General features: G+C 32.2%; 1 protein-coding gene across 6 annotated transcripts in view; it reads right to left on the reverse strand.

Annotated features, from left to right (window-relative positions):
• The window catches only part of IMMP1L (inner mitochondrial membrane peptidase subunit 1), a 64,503-nt gene that overhangs the window by 29,597 nt on the left and 13,569 nt on the right, over positions 1–21,337 (reverse strand). Inside the window, exon 3 of one of the 6 annotated variants that reach the window (XM_072969722.1) lies at positions 359–397. The exons of 4 other annotated variants lie outside the window; for them this stretch is intronic. The gene's annotated coding sequence lies outside the window, so the exon portion shown is untranslated. Of the gene's footprint in view, positions 1–358; positions 398–13,941; positions 14,199–21,337 lie in introns of all 6 variants that reach the window. One more of the 6 variants, XM_072969723.1, reaches the window with a different exon arrangement.

The raw sequence follows: 21,337 nt of genomic DNA on the forward strand, positions 1-21,337 counted from the left end.
CAGTGTGTCAGCTATCTTCCATAGGGACCCTGATGATACAATACAGAACTTACAAAAAGAACAACTCTTACCATGTATAAGTTTACAATATTTGATGTTAATATAGAAATTCTCATAAACAGGTATCTTGTAAAATTGCTGATGGGTGTGCAAAAATAGTACAACTCCTAAGGAGGGTAATCTGGCTATCAGAACTGACTATATATTTTATTCCCTGACCCAACCATCCCACTTTTAGAAATTCACCCCCAAAATATAGCTCCAAGATTCAAACACTGTGCATACAAGAGTCTTTATATTAGCATTATCTAAAATAGCAAAATTAGAAACAAGCAAAATGCAAAGGAAACAAGCTGACCTAAATTATGGTACATCCACACAGAGGAGTTCCATACACCTGAAAAAAATTGAGGAAGAGTTCTATGAGCTGATAGGAAATGATTTCCAGGATAAACTGCTTTGTTTAAAAAAAAAAAAAAAAAAACAAAGTACAAAAGAGTATATATAGCAAGTGACTATTTCTGAAAGAAGAAAAAGGGGTATTTTTCCAGAGATAAGAAGGAAAAATAAACCAGAAAAATAATGAAAATTATTACATTAATAAGGGGAATGGGTGGGAACGGTATGGAAAGAATAGGGATAGGAATGAGACATCTGAGCATACCTCTGTATATTGTTCTGAGCCAAATGTTTCACATACTCAAAAATAGAAGTAAACAAAAACTATAAAAAGAAAATACTAAAATTGAAAATAAACAAGGAAAATGAGCCAATATGTATAATGAAGTTGCTAATACTACCATATACCAAAAAAAAAAAATTATTTCAAGTATTTTTAAACACAAGATAATTATAAGGACAAAAATATTTTGCAAATGAATCAAACTTTTCTTAGCAGTTTTGTTATTGGTTGTAGCATTTTATGTGTATTTTGGGTAGTACAAATGAGTAAATATATTAAATTGTTGATACCAGGATTCTCAGTGTGAGAAAAAGAAGCTAGAGATATAGAATGGGAGGTTAAGAATGAGTTGGAGGTATCAAAACAAATTCATTCAAGTAAATATGTGCAGGTTGGTCTATCTGCCTGTCTACCTATATAAAATATCATCCTAGCTCTGAAAAGACCACTGAAAAGACCACTAAAAGAAGCAATGATACTACAGTAGTAATATGCACACTTAGCCCTCAAATTTTTGGTTTCCAAATACCATTCCCTACTAAGAAAAATAATTTAGGGCTAAACAGTCTTGCTGTACCACAAAGCTTGTATGTGTTCAAAGTATAATGGAGACATTGGAACCATTTTGAGGGCTCTCCCACTGGCCGAATGTGGGATTTTAAAAAAAGTAATAATAGTAATAAATAGTACATTAGATTAAAAATAAAATCTATTGAGATAATAATAATGTTTTTTTTAAAAAGAAGAATGTGTTGGGGACAGAGAAAGTTCTTCATTAAAAAATGACAGCTAATAAATATAGAGGGAATAATAACATTACCACCAATGTAATAATTGATTCAAGCAAGGGCCACTGATAGACGTTAAAAATTACTGGGCGAAAGGTTGTCGGTACACAGTATATGTGCAAAGTATTAAAGTGAATAATTTATTCTTTACAAAGAGAACAAAATACCTTTACATGGAGAGATCTGGTAAATATTATCTTAACTAAGTGATGAAATTTAGCTGCATAAATAATGGTACAAAATGATACAATGTAGCTTGCTGACATGATGCAATGACAAGTACATCATCATCTGTGTACTATTTGTGCCAAAAATGTGCAACCTAAACCTAATTATGAACAATCAGACACATCCATTCCATATATCCGTGGTGGACATTCTACAACTTGGACACTTAAAAATATATAAATTTAATGAAAGAAAAAAGTAACAAGAGTACTATTTTAACTTATTAAAAAATACAAGGACATGACAACCAAATACAACATGAAATCCTTAATTGCACCCTGGAGCAAAAGGAAAAAAAAGCAATAAAAGATACTATGGGGATAACTGGGGAGATTGGAACATGGCCCACAAATCAAAACACATCACCATTTCAATGTTAGATTTCTTAACAATATCACGGCTATGCAGGAGAAAGATCTTGTTCATAGGAGAAAAACACTGATTTAGACATGAATGTCATGTTTGCAACTTTCCTTCACATGGTTTACTTCTACTACTAATAATATAGACAGGTAGACAGATGTAGACAGAGAAATTTATACACATACATATACATATACACACATATACACAAATATGTACATATATATAGGAATAGACAAAGCTAATGTGGCAAAATGTTCACTGTAACTCCAGATGAAGTGTATATGAATGGGCATAATACTATTTTTTCAACTTGATTATAGAATTTTTAAACAGAAACACTTGGGGGGAAACAGGTATCCTCATAGTCATTCAATCATTCAATCATTCAACGAATATTTATTGAGCTTCTACTAAATGCCAGATACTGGATTCAGCCCTGAAACTACAGGAGTGAGCATGACAGAGTTTATAGTTTACTGGGGCAGATGTCACACACACACACAGTAGACAAATAAACATTTAAGTATATTCAATGATTTCCATAAAGAAAAAATACACTAAAGTGATAAGGAATGATGGGTGGAACATATTACTTTAGGATGAATCAGAAAAGATTTCTCTGAGGAAACACCATTGAAGTTGGGTTCTGAAAGATAAAATAACTATGGAAACAGTGGAAAGAACATTATGGGCAGACAAAACACCATGCATGTGCTTAAGGAGGTAAAAGAAGGCTGGAGCACTGTCTGAAGGACATAAAATGAGACTAGAGAGATAGGCAAGGTTATTCAAGTCTTGTAGAATTTTGCATTTTGTTCTAAGAGTAATGGGAAGCCACTGAAGGATCTTAAGCAGGAGAGTAACACAATCCGATTTACAACTTAAGATCACTCTCACTACTATGCAGAGAAAGGACTAGAATGGGGGCAGGAATAGAAATGCTAGGGCAATTAGGCTGGACCAACTATAATAATGGCAATAGAAAGGGACAAAAATGGACAGATTTGACAAACTTCAGAAGCAGAATAAATAGCAAGGGATAGGATGACCCTCAGGTTTCTGGACTGAGAAACTGGGTACATGGAATTCTATCCACATGGTTCTATTCATACTCACATTTGGGCTAGGAAATGAAAGGTCCCATTTTGTTCATGTTAAAATTAAAATATTAGTGAGACACTCAATTGGACATGTATGAGACTAGAGCTCTAGAATTCAAAGGAAATTTCATACATGAAAAGTCTTGGAAAAATAAGTCCTATCTTAGCGTGAATTATATTCTACTGCAAATAAGAGAAAACTAGAATAAAAATAGCTTAAGCAAGGGATTTATTTTCTAACATAGATAGGTAGACAGATGTTGACAGAGAAAGAACAAGTATCAAGTTTATTCCTGACTAATTTTTTTTGTCTTCTTATCCAAGAAAAAAACACCTTTGTTCCATTTATACCTAACCAGCCAAAACTAAACAATTAAATACAAGGGGTCCTGGGAGAACACTGCTGTTTTCTTTACAAGCTTTGTAGCACTATTTTACTTGAAAAACACCTGAGTATTTTATTATCTAAAAAGAAAAAAATAAAAGCATTGATGAAAGTATGAAAGAGAGATGTGGAAATGGAGACAACACGTACAGTCAATTCTTTGGAAAAGTTTGGCCACTAAGGCAAGCTAAACAGTAGACAAGTTTTTTAGCCTTAACAGTATTGACATTTGGGGCCAGACAGTTCTGCATTTTAAGTAGCTATCTTTTCCACTGTAGGATTTCAGTAGCATCCCTAGCCTCCAGATGCCAACAGGACTCCTTCCCTAGTTGTGACTAACTCAAATGTCTCAGACATTGACAAATGTCCCCTAGGATGCAAAATTGCCCTCAGTTGAGAACCACTGTCATAAAGTAATAGGAGGAATGTGGTATTTAGCATTTTTTTTAAAAAAAACACAGAAACACAGTCACATGTTTGAGCGCCAATGGTAACAATCCCATAGGGAGAGAGGCTAAAGGTGAGGAAAGACTACAGGTAAGAGAGGGGAAGAGGAGAGGGAAATAGAGAGATGACTGAACACTGAGGTAAAGAAGGCAAGAGGAAGACTTCAATGCCAGTTTTGGCAGAGTAGCTTACACCAGATTAACCTTCTTGGTGAAAACAATACAACAGTAACAAAATCTGGATAAAATAAGCAAAATGGCTGTTTAAAAGCAGTAGGCAGCACTATAGGCAGGATCTGAGGGGCAAGGAGCTATGAGAGAAGGAAGAACATAAGGTGAGCTCCACATTCACTTTGCCTTTTCTCCAAGAATACTGGTCAATTCACAGTACAGGAAAATAAGAATCTTAGCAGAAAGTGGCAGTCTCACATGACCAGGACAGAGGCTGGAATTTGCAGCTGTCAAAGTAGATGGCATGTGGCAGTCAAACTGTAGATAGGAAGGAACTACAAGTCTGTGTGCAATCTCGTGGTGAAGTGCTGGCCAACTGCTAAATTGCTATCTGAGCAGAGTGAGACTCTGACAGTCCCAGCAGAAAACACAGATAAAAAAGCAAGAAACCTAAGCAGAGATGTTAGCAACCACAGAACACCATACAAAGTGAGGGGGACAGGGATTGGACTTCAAGACCCTCCAAGGCTAGCCATGTTGGTTGTGACTACAATAGGGTTACCACAGGGAGAAAAGGCAAAAACTGAAACTGATCAGCCTTAACAAAGAATCTGACCAACCCTTGACAGGATTAAAGTAAGTTGCTCAGAGGCTATCTACTTGACTGAGGAAAAACAAAACAAAATAAAAACACTAGTTTTCATAGGACAAATGCAACATTATTTAGAACTCCTACGATATTTTCTATAACCTTGGAGAATGCCTTTTTAAAAAATTGAGATAAAATTCACATATTGTATAATTCAGTCTTTCAAATGACACAGTTCAGTGGTTGTTAGTGCATCCAGAGGGTTTTAGCATATCCATCACCATTAGTTAACTCCAGAACATTTTCATCATCTCAAAAAGAAACCCCATATGCATTAGCAGTCACCTATCGCCTCCTTCCTTCTAGCTCCTTGCAACCATGTCTCTATATGCTTATTCCAGACATTTCTTATAAATGGAATCATACAATATGTGGTGTTTTTAGATTGGCTTCTTTTACCAAGCCTAATGTTTCCAAGGTGCATACATGCTGTAGCATGTATCAGCACACCCCTCCTTTTTATGGCTGAATAATATTTCAATGTATAGGCCTATCATTTTTTAAAAATCTATTCATCAGTTGATGGGCATCTGGCTTGTTTTCACTTTTTGGTGATTATGAAGAACGCTGCTATGAACATTCAGGTATAGGTTTTGTGTGGACATGTTTTCAAATCTCTTAGGTATATATCTAGGAGTAGAATTGCTGGGTCACATGAAAATGCTGTTTAACTTTTTGAGGAACTGCAAAATGTTTTCCAAAGTGGCTATACCATTTTATATTTTCACAAACAACGTATTAGGGTCCAATGACGTTATATCCTTGCCAATAACCTTGTTCTTGTCCATGTTTTGATTATGGCCATCTAGTGAGTGTAAAGTGATAACTCACTGTGGCTTTGACTTGCATTTCCCTAATAACCAATGATACTGAGCAGCTTCTTCATGTGCTTACTGGCCACTTATATATCTTCCTTGAAGACATGGCTATTCAATTCTCTGCCCATAAAATTGGGCTATTATCATTTTAAACTTAATTCAATAAAAGATTATAAGCATAATATAAAATAGGACCAAGTGATTGTATTCAAAGTGTGTTATAAAACAAAATAAATTTACTGATAGCCAAGAGAAAAAAGTACACAACAGAAACAGATGATTCAGATATTGATATTAACATATGAAGAGTTGAAAATAAAAATGATTAACATTTGGTATAAATTTGTTGTTTATCTATTTTATATATAGTAGTTAGTATCTGCAAGTCTCAAACTCCCAATTTATTTATATCAATATAAGACCAAATAGAGTTTAAAAGTAAGGTAAATATTACTAGAGACAAAAAGGAAAAAATTTCATAAGAATAGAAGCATTTTTAAAATTGCAAGGACAGAAAAATCATGCAGAGTATATTCTCCAAAATACTTAACAGAAGAGTTAAACTAGAAATCAATAACAAAAAGATAAACAAACATTTGCAAATGTTTGGAAATTAAGGAAAATACATATTTAAAAATTCCCATCTTTACTAAACAATAATGAAAATATGACACAACAATACGTATTAGAGGTACCTAATGCAATGAGAATAAGAAAATGCATAACTTTAAGTGCATAAAATAGAAAAGAAGGATGAAAATTAATTACCTAGGCTTTTATCTCGAGAAGATAGAAAAAGAGGCACAAATTAAAACCAAAACATAAAGAGGAAAAAAATAGTAAAACAAATTAATGATATAAAAAGCAAAAATAGAACAGCAAAAATCAATAAAATCAAAAGCTTACTGTTTAATAAAATTATCAAAACTGATAAACACTAGCAAGTCTGATCAAGAAAAAACCAGACTCCCAAATTATCAGTATCACGATTAAAAAAGGAGCAACACTAGAGATCTAACAAACATTAAAAGATAATAAAAGTACATTATAAAACATTTTATTTAATAAATGCTGATATTTTAAATTAAATTGATACAACTTACCAAGACTGACAGAGAAATTAAAAATCTGAATAGTCCTGTATGTATACCAGAAATTTAGTCTGTGATGAAAAATATTCCCACAAAAAAGATTCCAGGCCCAGATGACTTCACTGATAAATACTTCCAAACATTTAAGGAAGAAATAACATTAACCATAAACTCTGTAATTAGATAGAAATGAAGGAATACTTCCCATCTGGTTTTATGCAGCCAGTATAACCTTTATACTAAAACTTGACAAGGGCGTAAGAGGAAAAGAAGTCTCTCATCAACATCAGCAAATTGAATTCAACGATATATAAAAAGGATCATGAGCAAGTGGGATTTATTCCAAGAATGTACTGTTGGCATATCATTTTGAAATCAATCAGTGTAATTCACAGAACTAATAGAAAAGAAGAAAATTACATAATCACCTCAACTGATGCAGTAAAAGCATCTGATAACATTCAACACATTTTCTGATAAACCTAAGAATAGAAGGGAGCTTCCTTAACTTATAAGGATTATTGACAATAAAAAACAAACAACAAGTAAATAACAACAACAACAAAATTTTAACATATTACTGGTAACATAATGACATGCCATTGTTGGTCCTAACCAATTCACTTAAAAGGATACAAAAACTGGAAAGGAAGATGTTCAAAGGTCATTATTAACAAATGAGATTTCTCTACATGGAAAAAGAATAACTGTGTGAGTTAGTTAGCAGGGTCTCTTGATATAAGATCAGCAGGTAAATTAATTAAATTTCTATATACTAGCAAAAATCAATTAGAAAATGAAACTTTAAAATACAGCACCAAAAAGCTTAAGACAAAAATCAAAAGAAACGTTTAAGACCTTCACAATGCTGAGAGAAAGTGAAGACCTAAACAATGAAAAGATACACTCTGCCTGTAGATTGGAAGAATGTCCAGTGTTATTAGTTCTGCCTCAAACTGGTCTGTAGATTAAATGCAATTCCGGTGGAATTTTTTTAGTAGAAAATGGCAAGTTCATTGTAAAATGTTTATTGAAATACAACAGATCTAGAATAGCCAAGGCAAATATTAAGGAGAACAAAGCTGGAAGGAATTACTTCAGATATCAAGATTCATAGTAAGGTTACAGTAACTAAGGCAGTATTATATTGGGAGCAAATGTAGACAAATTACCAAAGTGGCTAAAATTAGAAAGACAACACAAAGAGCTGAAAAAGATGTGGAGCAACTACAACTCTCAACCACTGCTGGTAAAATGATAAACTTACACAAATATTTTGGAAGACTGTTTGATAGTATCTTCTAAAGTTAGTACATACCCTGTGATATGGCAATACTATTCCTAGACATGCACCACAGAAAGAGATGCTTATGTTCAACAAAGACACATACAAGAATATTCATAGCAGCTTTATTCATAATATCACAATACTATAAACAACCCAAATGTCAACTATCAGGAGAATGGATAAATTGTGGTACATTCATACAATGGACACTATATACCATGGAAAAGGAAAAAAATATTGCTATACACAACAACATGAATGAATCTCACAGACATAATGTTAGTGAAAAAAGATGTTAGTGGAAAAAAACAAACACAAAAGGGTACACACTGTATGATTCCATTTATATTCTTCACTTTATGAAATACAAGCAAAACTAGTCTATAATGACTGAGTTCAGAAAAGTGGCATAAGTTTGAGATTGAGCCTGAGCAGTGGTTACACATGTATATACGTGCAGAAATACATCACATGATAGGCACATCTATGTGTATGTGTGCTGTGTTATCAACCAAATAATCAAGATGACAGGAGAGATCAAACAAAAGTAGACAGATTCACTTTTGGCAGAAGTTGGGATATCTTCTCCAACTTAGAAGAAAAATAAGCTGGGTTCAGATACTGGTAGTTTTGTCAGTTTGATGACAGAAAAATGAGGGAGCTCTTGCTTCAGGTTTTTATTTTCTCAGTCTCAGGATCTGAAGTCAATAGCAGAGATTGGGAACTCTCAGCATAAATCAAGCTGGTAAAATGAGAACTGGTTACAGATGTATTAGTATTACATTCCTGCTATAACAAATTCTCATGAAGTTAGTACAATTCTTCAATGGTCACATCTCCCTCTGACTCTCTGGTTTTCCTGTGCCATCTTCTTTCACTTTTAAGGACCCCTGTGATCACATTGAGCCCACCCAGATAATACATGATAATCTCCTCACCCAAGTTACTTAATTTAATTAATTACATCTGCAAAGTCCTTCTTGCCATGTAAGGTAACATAACCACACTTTCTGGGAATTAGGACATGAATACTTTGGAGTGAGGGGTGATACTATTCTACCTATCACATCAGAATACTGACACACTAAACCATTAGTCATCAAAGTGTGGTCCTAGATCAGGAGAATGGGCATTATCAGGCAACTTGCTTGAAGTACAAATTCTTGGGCCAAACTCAAGATTTATGTAATCAGAAATTTTGGGAGTATTGCTCAGCAATCTGCTTTAACAATTTCTTCAGGTATTCTGAAGCAAAATAACATTCGAGAACCATCGCTCTAAGCTCTCAGAGTGACCAACAGCCACTTCCATCCTTGAGCAGCCTTACTCATCTAGTTATGTACTGCTGTGTGCCATGTAACTTACCATATTCCATGTATACTGCGAAAAAAGTTGAAAAGCTTTGGCATATAGAATTCTTACTCTACCTAGCAAACATAATTTGTTACTTTCTATTCCCTATCACATCTACATTTTTTAAAAAACTTAGTCATTAGTGCAGAGAATCAATTCTTTCAATGGGGAACCTAAGTACTCTATCAGATCATAAACAGAAGAGTCACAAAAAAAGAAATGAAAATTAAAAATTGTGATTGTGTCACATAATACAAGAAAATAAATGTACAATAATCCTCCACAGAAAAGGCTTTTTAAGAAACTCTTTGAGAGACTGTTTAAAATACAGTAAACTCTATATAATGCTGATATAAGGGAGCAAGGCTATTACCCACTTTCAAAAGGTATTTACATTACAGATTTAAAAAATTTTTTTCCTAAAACATAAAGTAAGAAAAAACTATGTGAGATGTAAGTAATACTGGCTTCCTTCAACACACATTTTAAAAAATCATTAACTATCAACCAAAATACAGCAACAATAATAGCAAATACTGTTAAATAGTAGCTCTTGCCATGTGCCAAACACTGTTTTCATTACATATATCGACTCATTTAATTCTTACAATAATTCTATGAGAACTTAAGCATCTCATTTTACAGATAAAGAAACTGAGGGACAGAAAGGTTAAGGAACTATTCAAAATCACCCAGCTCATATGCAGCAGAGTCAGAATTCAAAATGAGGTTGGGTTCTAAAGTCTACCATCATGCTACACTGCCTCTAAATTAAAATGAAAGAAATTTGTTAGAAACTACACAATAGGCATAGAAGAGAGGTTTGTTAAAACTAGCTAAAAAGATGGAACAGAGTGAACTTTAAAACCAAAAAGAAAGTAAACATTCCTCCATCCTTAGAAGTTTCTGGGAATAGGGGTACAAGTCTAAGATCTTGACTTAGAATTGAACTATCAAAGTAGCTTTATAGTGATTTCAGAATACCCAAAGTCACAAAGAAAACATCCACCTGATTGTTTGGGTCTGGAATTCCTTTGAAAAGAGAATGTTTTGTTTCAGAAATAGGGGGAAAAACATACAGTGTCAGTGTTAATTGAGACTATCAATTTACAGAAATTCATTCACTTTAAAGTATAAGAAACCAAAGAAGTGATTAATATCACATACTTTTTCGTTTTGATAAATGGAACAGTTAGTGAATATACTAGCATTTAAAGAAGCATTCATATTAAGAAAAGGTGAGGAGTAGATGTGAAGCAGAAAACAAACCCCAACATCACAGTTTTGCTACATTTACCTTCATTTGAGTAAGAAAAACAGCAGATATAACGACATTCCTGAGAGCTCTATGATTTCTAATATTCAAGAATACCAACACAAAATATATTTTCCCATATAGTGATATATATAAAGCAACTGAAAGAGAGATGTCCATTTCAGATCCTGAATGGAAGTTATTGTGACAAGGAGAGAACAACAAAGACTCATTAAGACATGGATGCTGAGTGGTGTACTCTGTTCGATAGCTAAATAATTTACTCTCACACAGCAGCCTCTCCATCAAAGTAATTCAAATTCCTGCCATTTCAAAATCACCTTCAAGGCTGCTCATGAATTGTTCAAATCTATAATGTTAAATCTACTGTAAGACTTGTACAGAGGGTATTTTTTATTTTCTAGAAATTCAAATTCAAAGAGCTCTTATCCCCATAATCAGTGAAGATTTTAGTTAAACCTATTTATTTTGATTCATTCTCAGTGAAAATAATTGTCATCACTTTAAGGTTTAAAGCAATGAATACTGCTTTAAATCTGACTGTAGCATCAAAATAACCCAAGAACCTAATTTAAAATCCAAATTTCCAGGCTCCCATCATAGAGCTAATATATGAGAATCTATGAGAGCAAGACTGCAAAAATCTGTAGTTTAAATAAGTTCTCACAAAGGAAACCCAGTAAAGGACTTTGTGCTGTCATTTGAGACCACTGAGACATACTCAGCATTTTCAGAAACTTGACAAAATTTAGCCATTCATTATTTTTAAACTAAATGCTAAATTTGGGATAATTCCATAAATTTTCATCATCAGATAAATTTTATACTACTAATATTTTCATGGTTTTTAAAAACCCAGTATTATTTTCTGAAGTTCACTTTTTACATATATACAAAATCAAAACTCATTTTATGTTTATAAGCATATGTTTATGTTTATAAAGCATTGACACTTTTAATACAATCAAGTGCCAGTTTCCAAACAGTGAAATACCAAAACCATCTCATTCATCCAACCAGCAATTCCCCAATGGCTATATAACCCATCTATTTCAGAACAATATACAAGCGGTACAAGCAATAGTTGAAGGATATTCATTCAAATGGAAGAAATAGCATTTAGCATCGTCATAGGCTAGCTGTCGCTGTGCCAGTCTACAGTTGCATGCACGGCCCTTTAGAGGAAATACTAAGGCTCATAAATTACCAAAAAAAAAAAAAAGAAAAGAAAAGAAAAGAAAAAGTTCATCATCGTTAAATAATTAAAAAGCCCTACGCTTACCATCCCGCTTTTTTGTTACAATTGACTTTTTAAATTTTTTCTTCATTTCTCTCACCCTGTATCCCTTTTTCTTATCTACAAAAATAACTTCCTTAACTCTTACTGACATTATAAGTCACCTGTGCAATAAATTAGTTGTAGCTTTTAAAGATGAGTCAAATTTCTTTATTATCAGTAAAGTACTAAATCTGAGTAACCCATACCTACCTGAAAAGAATGTGTATCATTCAGAAGACCTTATATATTAACAATGAATTTAATTAAGATTAGTTTATTTGGGACTTTCCAAAGGAAAATAAGCACCTCTAATCAAACAAGAGTAATGCCTAGGACAGGGAAGAAAAAACACTCTCAACTGCCACTCAGTAAACAGCTGAATATAAAGCAGAAAAGTAAACAGTGACTATGTTTAATAAAAGCTTTGAGACAAATTTTGTTTTGAAAGGAAAGCTACTTTTTTGAAATAATCATATAATACTATTAGCTTTGACAGAAAGTTACCCTCAGAAAATACACTACCTGACAAAATAATTTGAAATTACACATAAACCAAATATTGTATATTTAAAATACAAGTAATTATAAATTATAAGGATGAGAAAAAGATCTTAGTCCACTTGTTTCATGAATAGATCTTTTCAGTGTAAGAGAATTTTAAATAAACAGCTTTTCAAATAGTAAAAACACAAAAGGAAGGCTAAAGAAGTCCTTTATAAACTAATATAATTCAGTTCAGCAGAAATATTGTTAAGCTTTCTCATTCATTCATTACAAATGTGACAACAAATTAAGAAACACATTTTGGAATACAACAGCTTGGAACTAGTTAAAACAAAATTCAATAAGAACGTCAAGTTTGCTAGGTAGGTTTGACCAACGATCAATTTATTATATTCACTATTGATTTTTTAATAAAGACTTCATATGGAGAAGAGTAAAATGTACTATATGTAAACAGAGGCTATAAGTAAATCAGCACATTGTGTATAATGGATGATTATATTTCAATTCTTATAATTTCAAAAAATATTTTAGTCACCTATATTTAGCTAAGATTTTTAAATTTAAAAACATTAAATTACGGTTTTATAATCTACTTTTTCAAATACAAAACTACTAAATCAAAAAACACAATAAGATAAAAATCAAGTTCTATGAATAAATATTTAAAAGTAAGTACTCTAGGATCATAACACTGACAACACTAATTATCTTTTCTAGTCTTGGCAGTTATGTTGCATACTGTTTGGGTGACTGATGGGATAATTTCACTTCATTTTCTCTCAGTTTATTATGGACCATGTAAGAGAAGAATATTAAAATTAAAACCTCTAGACAAAGTACTTGATAAAGTTTTTGGTTGAAATAAAATGCTTTTAAAAAACACCTCAATTAACTAATACATGATTTTTAGAGCACTTAACTAAACCCCTATCTGCTAAAGGAAAACTTTGACTAAGAATTTCTGAATTAAAAAAATAGTCACTCGATACTAACATTAACTATTTAAAGACTTTTACATAAGATCTTACACTTTCACAAAGAAACCTTTTCATCAGCAATTTGAGCCAGCATTAACTTAATTATTAGACTATTTGTCTATATATTTTTATACCATTAAACATTTTATTCACTAAAAACATTTAATCAGCAGGAATTAAAGCAGTCACAGAACAGGTAAAACATATGACAAAACAAATTACTCCAATTCCTTATATCTATAGACATTTTCATTAATTTATTGATAATGGCCTTATATCTAAAAGAACACTAAAGTATTTAAACTAGTACTTAATTTCAAGTATAAATCTTTACCAATAGCTAATACATTATGTCACTGAAATGGAAAAAGTATAAAAGACGTGATTAATCAACTTTTTTATTTCAACATTTTAATAAATTTCAAGTCGTACATAGTTTATAGTTTATATATGTCTTACATAATTTATGAGTCATATAGCTTATAATAAGGCTATATATTTTAAATAATAAAAAAGCATATTTTTTGCCTTGATCACCTGATTTGTTGTTGTTGTTTATAAAAATTAATCACAGTTAGCAGGATAGAAATCGCTTTGAGCTTCATGAATGACATCCAAGAGATGAGAAAGGATTAGTTCTCAGTTGCTGCCAGTTATAGCGCCAGGTGGCTTTTTCTGCAGTGAAGGTGTTACCGATAATCCCATTACACTGGTACTAAATCTTGCAGACATCAAAATTATCACCAAGGTTCCTTTTCATCCCATCCTTTCCAAATGACTGGAAGTCGCTTCACCTGAAAGAAGTCAAATCCACATGCAGCTGCTGTTTTAGCAGGCAGCAAACTCCCTGAGAATGCCAGTCGTGATTCAATTTTGCTGTGCTGGTGGCCCCCTATTCCCTGTCCAATAATACATCTGTTAAAAAATCCTACAGCTACAAATCAAGTTTAATCCTACCAGGGACCTCATGTTGGTCTTGTCTTCCAAAAAGGCAGCAGGTTCTGCTGGCTATCTGCTGGTGTCTGGGGAATACCCTTTAAATCCCAGCCCTACTTAGAAGAATAAGCTAAGGATCACAAAACATGACCTCAAAAACCCTGATATGACTATATTCTGACCCAGAGGCATTCATTCTAGGTGAAGATTAGAACTTTGCATAATAAGATTACACAGCAAGTGAATGATATCAAGGGACTATCCATATGCAGCCGCCTGGTTTTCTATAGACAGCCTGTGCTCTGCAATATGCAGTGCAGACGAAAAAAAGCTTGGTCTTTCTAGCTGAAATAAAATAGATTCACATAAATTAGTTGGCCGTTTCCAGATTCCTAAATCCCCTATTACATCTTTTATTGACAGCTCCTGTGAGGATAGCACAAATGTTATTCCTTTTTATTCTGTGCTTCTATAACAATCAAGCTCTGTAATTGAAATGTACATAGATTATGGCTAGAAATTAACATCTTGTTTGCTGTAATCTTGGATTACAATTGACTGTGTACATAATAAAATTAGGAAATCAATGGATGGATTTATCATCTCCAAGAAACTAGAGGTATTGTTTAAAGAACAGTTTAACATTTTGTGCCAACACTTTAAATGTAAAAGTCACAAAGTGAAGTCAATAAAAATTTAAGTGACTAAGGATACAACAGGCATCAGACAATATCTACATAAAAGTTAGATTATGTAACAGCTCATTTCCCTAAAAATTTAGAATATGTGAAATATTCAGAGGTTTCATGAATGTATGATTTTCTCTCTAAACCATACCTGAGCAAGGTCAATTACAGATAAGAAGGTCTTACTTGTTATAAAGTAGGTACAGAAGCAGTATTTTATATGAATCATCTTGATCATTTTATACTTTAAAATATCTGAATCGATTCAAATCAACTGTAATTTATGGTTTTACAATTCTTAACTATATATTTTTAAAGTACTTGGGGAAGGAACCTCTCCTTACATTTGCCTGTATACAAAGCATTTAAAATGTATGGAATCCTAGAGATGTTTAGAAAACAGTACTTTATGTTCAGCTTTTTTCTTCCAAGAAATTTAAAGCTTTGCCAACTTTAAACACATATGAAAAGAGAGATTCATATACATTCACACAAACACCTATTCAGAAAAATTCTAAGAATCTGAAAAGGTGTTCTCAATTTTATTTCAAAAAAAAAAGTATCAAGAATTGCCATAGGATTCTTTTAAAACTAAGCTCCTTGGTATACTTGAACTATTACTTATTTGACAAGTTTGATTTGCCCACAATTGTTGAGGAACATACCACATCCATTACATTAGCCATTATCTGCTTATCATCACAATACTTTTAAGCATATCTACACAATATCTGGTAAGTACTCAGGAATCAACTGATATAATTCTGGTTTTGTGTATTAATCAGAAACACACATACCAATATTATCAGTGGTAGAGTTATAAAAGACACTTCATGTAATTTCAACTATACAGCACATGAATACTCTTGGCTTTTTAGGATACTACTAGAAAAATAATAAGGGATGCAAAAAAATATGTATTTCTGTTATGCTATTTAGATGTAGTTACTTTACAGCTGCACTGTTCAGTGAGGTAGCCACTAGCGATGTATGGCTATTGAGCACTTGAAATGTGACTAGTCCAAATTGAAATGTATTATAAGCATAAAATATATACTGGAGTTTGAAGACCATAAAAAAAAGAATAAAAATATTTTACATTGATTACATGTTGAACATATAACATTTTGGATCTAGTGGGTTAAATAAAAAATACATATGACTTGCATTATGTTTCTATTGAACAGCACTGCTTTAGCAGATTACACATTTTCAGTAATTTATTCCTAAGCTAACTAAAATTGTACTACTAATAAAATACCAGAGCAGAGGGTTGTTATGGAAAAACAAACATTCCAGCGTCAAATCTGATAGATAAGCTTAGTAACGAAAGAATAAAATGCTGTCACTTTACCTTGTATTTCACATTTCTAGCTTAAGGGAAGTGGGGGAGAAGAAAAGACCAGCCAAATTGACAACCAACACATACCAAAAAAATTATGTTTTACAGTTACGAAAATGCTTTAGTCCAGTAAACATAGGTTTTCAGTAACAATATATTTTGGGCAACTTCATAAAAGACTAGTAAGGTCCGTGTGTTACCCTTCATTGAGTCCAATAGATAGCAACTTCAAAAAACATATCTGGATCTAGACAGGGCCATGATTTTTTCCTAAGGTGCTATATAATTGTCCATATTCAAATTTTAAAAATATATTATAAGTAATAACTGTAGTAGAGATTTGAAGCATTTAGTATATTTCAGGATTTTAGCAAAATAAAAAAGTCAATCTTATAAATTATTAGAAAGCTGCATTTTCATTAGTCTTTTTTCATTATTTCATCAGTGTAGGTAAAAAGAAAACAATACACTAATAAAAAGAGTTTTACAGAAACAAGGTAAATTGAAAATAGTTAAAATATAAAACATATACCTAATTTAACAGAAGAAAGTCCATGGCTCATTTAGTATGACCATAGACAACTGACATACAATTAAAATACAAAGTCTATCTTTGTCACACATAGAAATGTTATTTCAATATGAACAGTAGTATGTAAGGTACTAACTCACTTAAAAGTTGCTTTTTCATAATTATTCCTTTATAATATATACCCAAAATACTAAGACTAAAGATGAAATAAGAGTATCAATACATGAGACAGGCAAAATCTAAATCAATTCTTCATGACCTAAAAATGCCACTTTTTCCTAGCCTTTAAAAATTACGTAAGTTCTTTCCTTTTCTAGTTACAAGTATAACGCAGACACAGACACACACACACACACAAAAACCCAAAATAACAATAAAAAAAATTCCTAACCATCAATATATGAGTGCAATGATATTCAGTCTAAGTTAATCCCCAGACATCCAAATTCATGAATAAAAATTCATCAGTTTAAAATACACTGAGCCTATTAAGCAAGAACAAAAGCATATGCACAAAAGAGCTTTTAATATATTTCAAAGCCCACAAGAGCCATGGTCTCATTAAAATTATAAATTACACAAACATGGAATGAAGATTCAAACTGCAGTGCAGCTAAGCAGATTACAGAAAACCCCGCGTTCCATATGATAACACACCATGGCCCTCCCAGATGGGGGCTTGGAACAAAAAGGCCATCACCACAGCTAGGGAAAACCTCCTTGTGATCTCTGGTTTCTGTTCAGCAGATGACAGCCAAATAATATGTTGATTATTCTGTTTGTGCTGCTAAGCTTGTAAGATGGAATAAAAGCGATATGATCTATTGTGAACCCAATGCTAATGTGTTGCTCCACTCATAAATAATATACTGAATTTATTTTGAAACTATCTTTTATCTGAATTTCAGTTTTTAAATGCATGAATTAAAATAAAAGCCAGGATAAAATTATATTTAATTTGATGCTTTAAACTAAAAAATATAGATGACAAGTGAAAAATATCTAAGTGCTTAGTTAAAAGTCAAGTACAATCAACTTTAATTTCAGCCCTGTGATCAGAGACAAAATACATTTTTAAGTAGGCAATTACTCTCATGAAATATAAATGTAACATTAAGTATACAATAATCATGAAGTTAGTAACAGACATTATTGACAAGATAAAAACAAAAATACCAAGATATATAAGAACTTTTCTGCAATATAAATAACAGCACATAATCAGAACAAATATCTGAAATATTTTGAATAATAAAAAGTATCACCAAGGGCCTTATAAATGTTCATGACTTCTATGGAAATGGATGCTCACAAGAAATCCTTCTTAAAAATCAAAATAATTTAAAAGAAGCTTATAAAAGTAATAGCATTTATATTGATTTGGTGACAAAAGTTGAAACCTAATTTTTCCCCTTAATTAAATACACTAAACTTAAATAGAGTAAATTTTACTCAAACAAGGTAACTGAAATTATGCCTGTAAATACCTCACAAAATTTTATGGATAAACATTTTTATGAATACTAGTATTGTTAAAAAAATTGAAAATCATAACATTTTCCCATCCCAGAAATTCTTCCCTGAATGTTCTAGTGAACATTCCTTAAAGACAAACAAACAAACAAAGCAGTACATTAAAGCTGCAGGTAAGGTAAATATAGAGTAACAGTTTTCTTCAGGGGGCATTTTGCAGAAAGTACGTAACTATGTCATTAAGAAAAGTCCACTTTGTTTTTCTGTCTAGAGACATAGATTGAGTCTAAAAAGACAAGCAAAACTGCCTAACATAAAAATACAGTCTAAAATTACAGATCTAAAAGGTAAAATTACAGCACTTCTCAGACAAAAATACAGAACACAGAACATCTTTGGAGTAGACAATTATTTCTTAAACAAGACGTAAAAAGCACTAAACATAAATGACAAACTAGACTACTTTAAAGCCATAAACTTCTGTTCATCAAAAGTACTATTAATAGAGTGAAAAAGCAAACCTCCGAGTGGGAGAAATATCTGCAATACCTGAAGGACTCATATTCTGAATACACACAGAACTCCTATAAATCAAAGAAGGAGACAGAGCCCGACAAAAAAGTGGGCAAAAGAAGTTACCAGGCACTTCACAAAAAGGATAACCAGTCAATATACATATGAAAAAGTGCCCAACTTCATCAATCATCAGGGAACTAGAAATTAAAATGATACAGTGGTACACTACTTCATACCCACCAGAAACTAACAGATGATAAAAGATGAGGAAAAGAATCAAGAATCGAGTGTTGGCAAAGACTGGGAGCAACTAGAACTCTCATAGGAAAGTAAATTAGTACAACTATTTTAGAAAATTATTTCACAATATTGATTAAAGCTGGACATATACATATTTATGATCCAGCAATTTTGCTCCTAGATGTATCCTCAAAAGAAACACATGTTATATTTAGCATTATATGAAAGCCACCCAAATGTCCATTAATAGAATAAAAAATAGTTGTCATACAGTCATATAATGGAACACAGCAATGAAAATGAACAGACTACAACTGCATGCAACAATGTAGATGAATCTCAAAACATAATGTTGAGCAAAGGAAACCAGATATACAAAATTATACTGTATAATTCTATACATAAAATACAAAGACAAGCAAAACAAATCTATGCTATTAAAAGTCAGCATAGTGGTTATCTTTGTACAGGGAGGGAAATACTGACAGGAAGAGAATGTGAAGGTGTCTTCCAGAGTGCCAATAATACTCTTTTTCTTTATCTGGGCACTGTTTACATGGGTGTACTTGACTTCAGAAAAATTCACTGGGCCACCCACTTATAATATGTGTACTTTTCCATATATATATATGGAAATATAGATGTACATCTCTTTAAAAAGGCAATTTTTACACAGCAGTACATAGATAAACATCGGCAGTCAAAATCCTTGTCATAAGAAATTTAGCAACAACTAATATATACATAATAAAAGGGGAAAACTAAAGGTTCTTATAACTACCTATCTTAATAATCAAAGTTTCAACTCAGTAGATAAGATAAGTTCCTGGACTCTTATAAACCTAGGAGCAACAACCATTCACCCTATTACCTTCCCTCGACCCCCAACCTATAATATATTTTCAGAGATACAAGGTCTTTGTGTCAGGAGGAGCTGCTGGTGCTGCTGCTATTATATCAGAGCTTCTAAATAGTCTCAGGAATGAAAATTTGACCTTAAATGAGAAACTGAAGTAGCATAGAAGATAAGGCAAAATAAAGAATATATGTTTTCCACTTTTCACTTTGCCCTCAAATTTCATAAACTTTTATTTATTGTGGGAACTTATTACCTAATTTAATAGAAATCTTTTTAATAGAAACCTTTTGAAAATATTTTTACTGTTCAGTGAAGTTGAAACATAATTCGTTAACATCAATATTATACAAGTTAAATGAAATTCCATAATGTGATAATAAACTAAACTATATATTTCATTATCACCCACTTAAATATTTTCCCTTATTTCTATACTGGAATCAACACATGATTTACAACACTGTTTTTGTATATTGAAAAGATACTTCAAAAAATAAGCTAAAAGAGATCATCTAAAGATCTTATAGTTCATATAGTTTCATTTGTATAACAAATACTTACTCATTACCTACTATCTGCCAAGGATAAAGGAATAAAACTGGCTAATTCTGTGGTAAATACAGCCTGCTTATCCTTTCTTTCTCATTAGGCTAACAAATTAGACTATTTGTAACTAGTAACACATTCACATGTTCAAAAATTTAAAGCAATCTAAAAGTCCCATCTACTCTGTTTTCCATATCCATCCACATACAAATTTAGATTTTGTATATCCGTCCAGATTTTCTTTATGCACATATAAGCAAATATGAATGTATCTTATTCCCCTCCCTCTTCATACAAAAAGTAGTTTACACTGTTTGAACTTTGCTCTTTTCAAGTAACAATGTACATTTGAAAACTTTCTAAATATTCAAATAGAAAACAGCCCTTCTATTTTGCCAGCTGTAGAGTATTTCATTACATAGCTATGTCAGAGTTCATTTAACCAATACCCCACTGACAGACTTCAGGGATGTTTCAAGTCTTTTGCTACTACAAAAGAAGCTACAATGAAACTCTTATGCATATGTTATTCTATAGGTAGACAAGCCTATTTGTAATAAATTCCCAGAATTGGTACTGAGTGTAAATGCACTGGTCCTTTTCTAGAAATTGCTCATCTGTCTCCTACGGGGGTTGTGTCATTTGGCACTTCCACCACATATACATCTCAGATGTGTCCCAGAAAAGCTATTCCTCTCTTTAGACCACTAAGGTATTTTGTTCATGAGGCAATTCTCAAAGATGTTCTCATTGGAAAAAACTATATGTTAAGCTCTTTGTTTATTTTTCTTTAAATGCTTATG

The sequence above is a fragment of the Vicugna pacos genome, chromosome 10 (genome assembly GCF_048564905.1).
Source record: "Vicugna pacos chromosome 10, VicPac4, whole genome shotgun sequence".
NCBI classification, from domain to species: Eukaryota; Metazoa; Chordata; class Mammalia; order Artiodactyla; family Camelidae; genus Vicugna; species Vicugna pacos.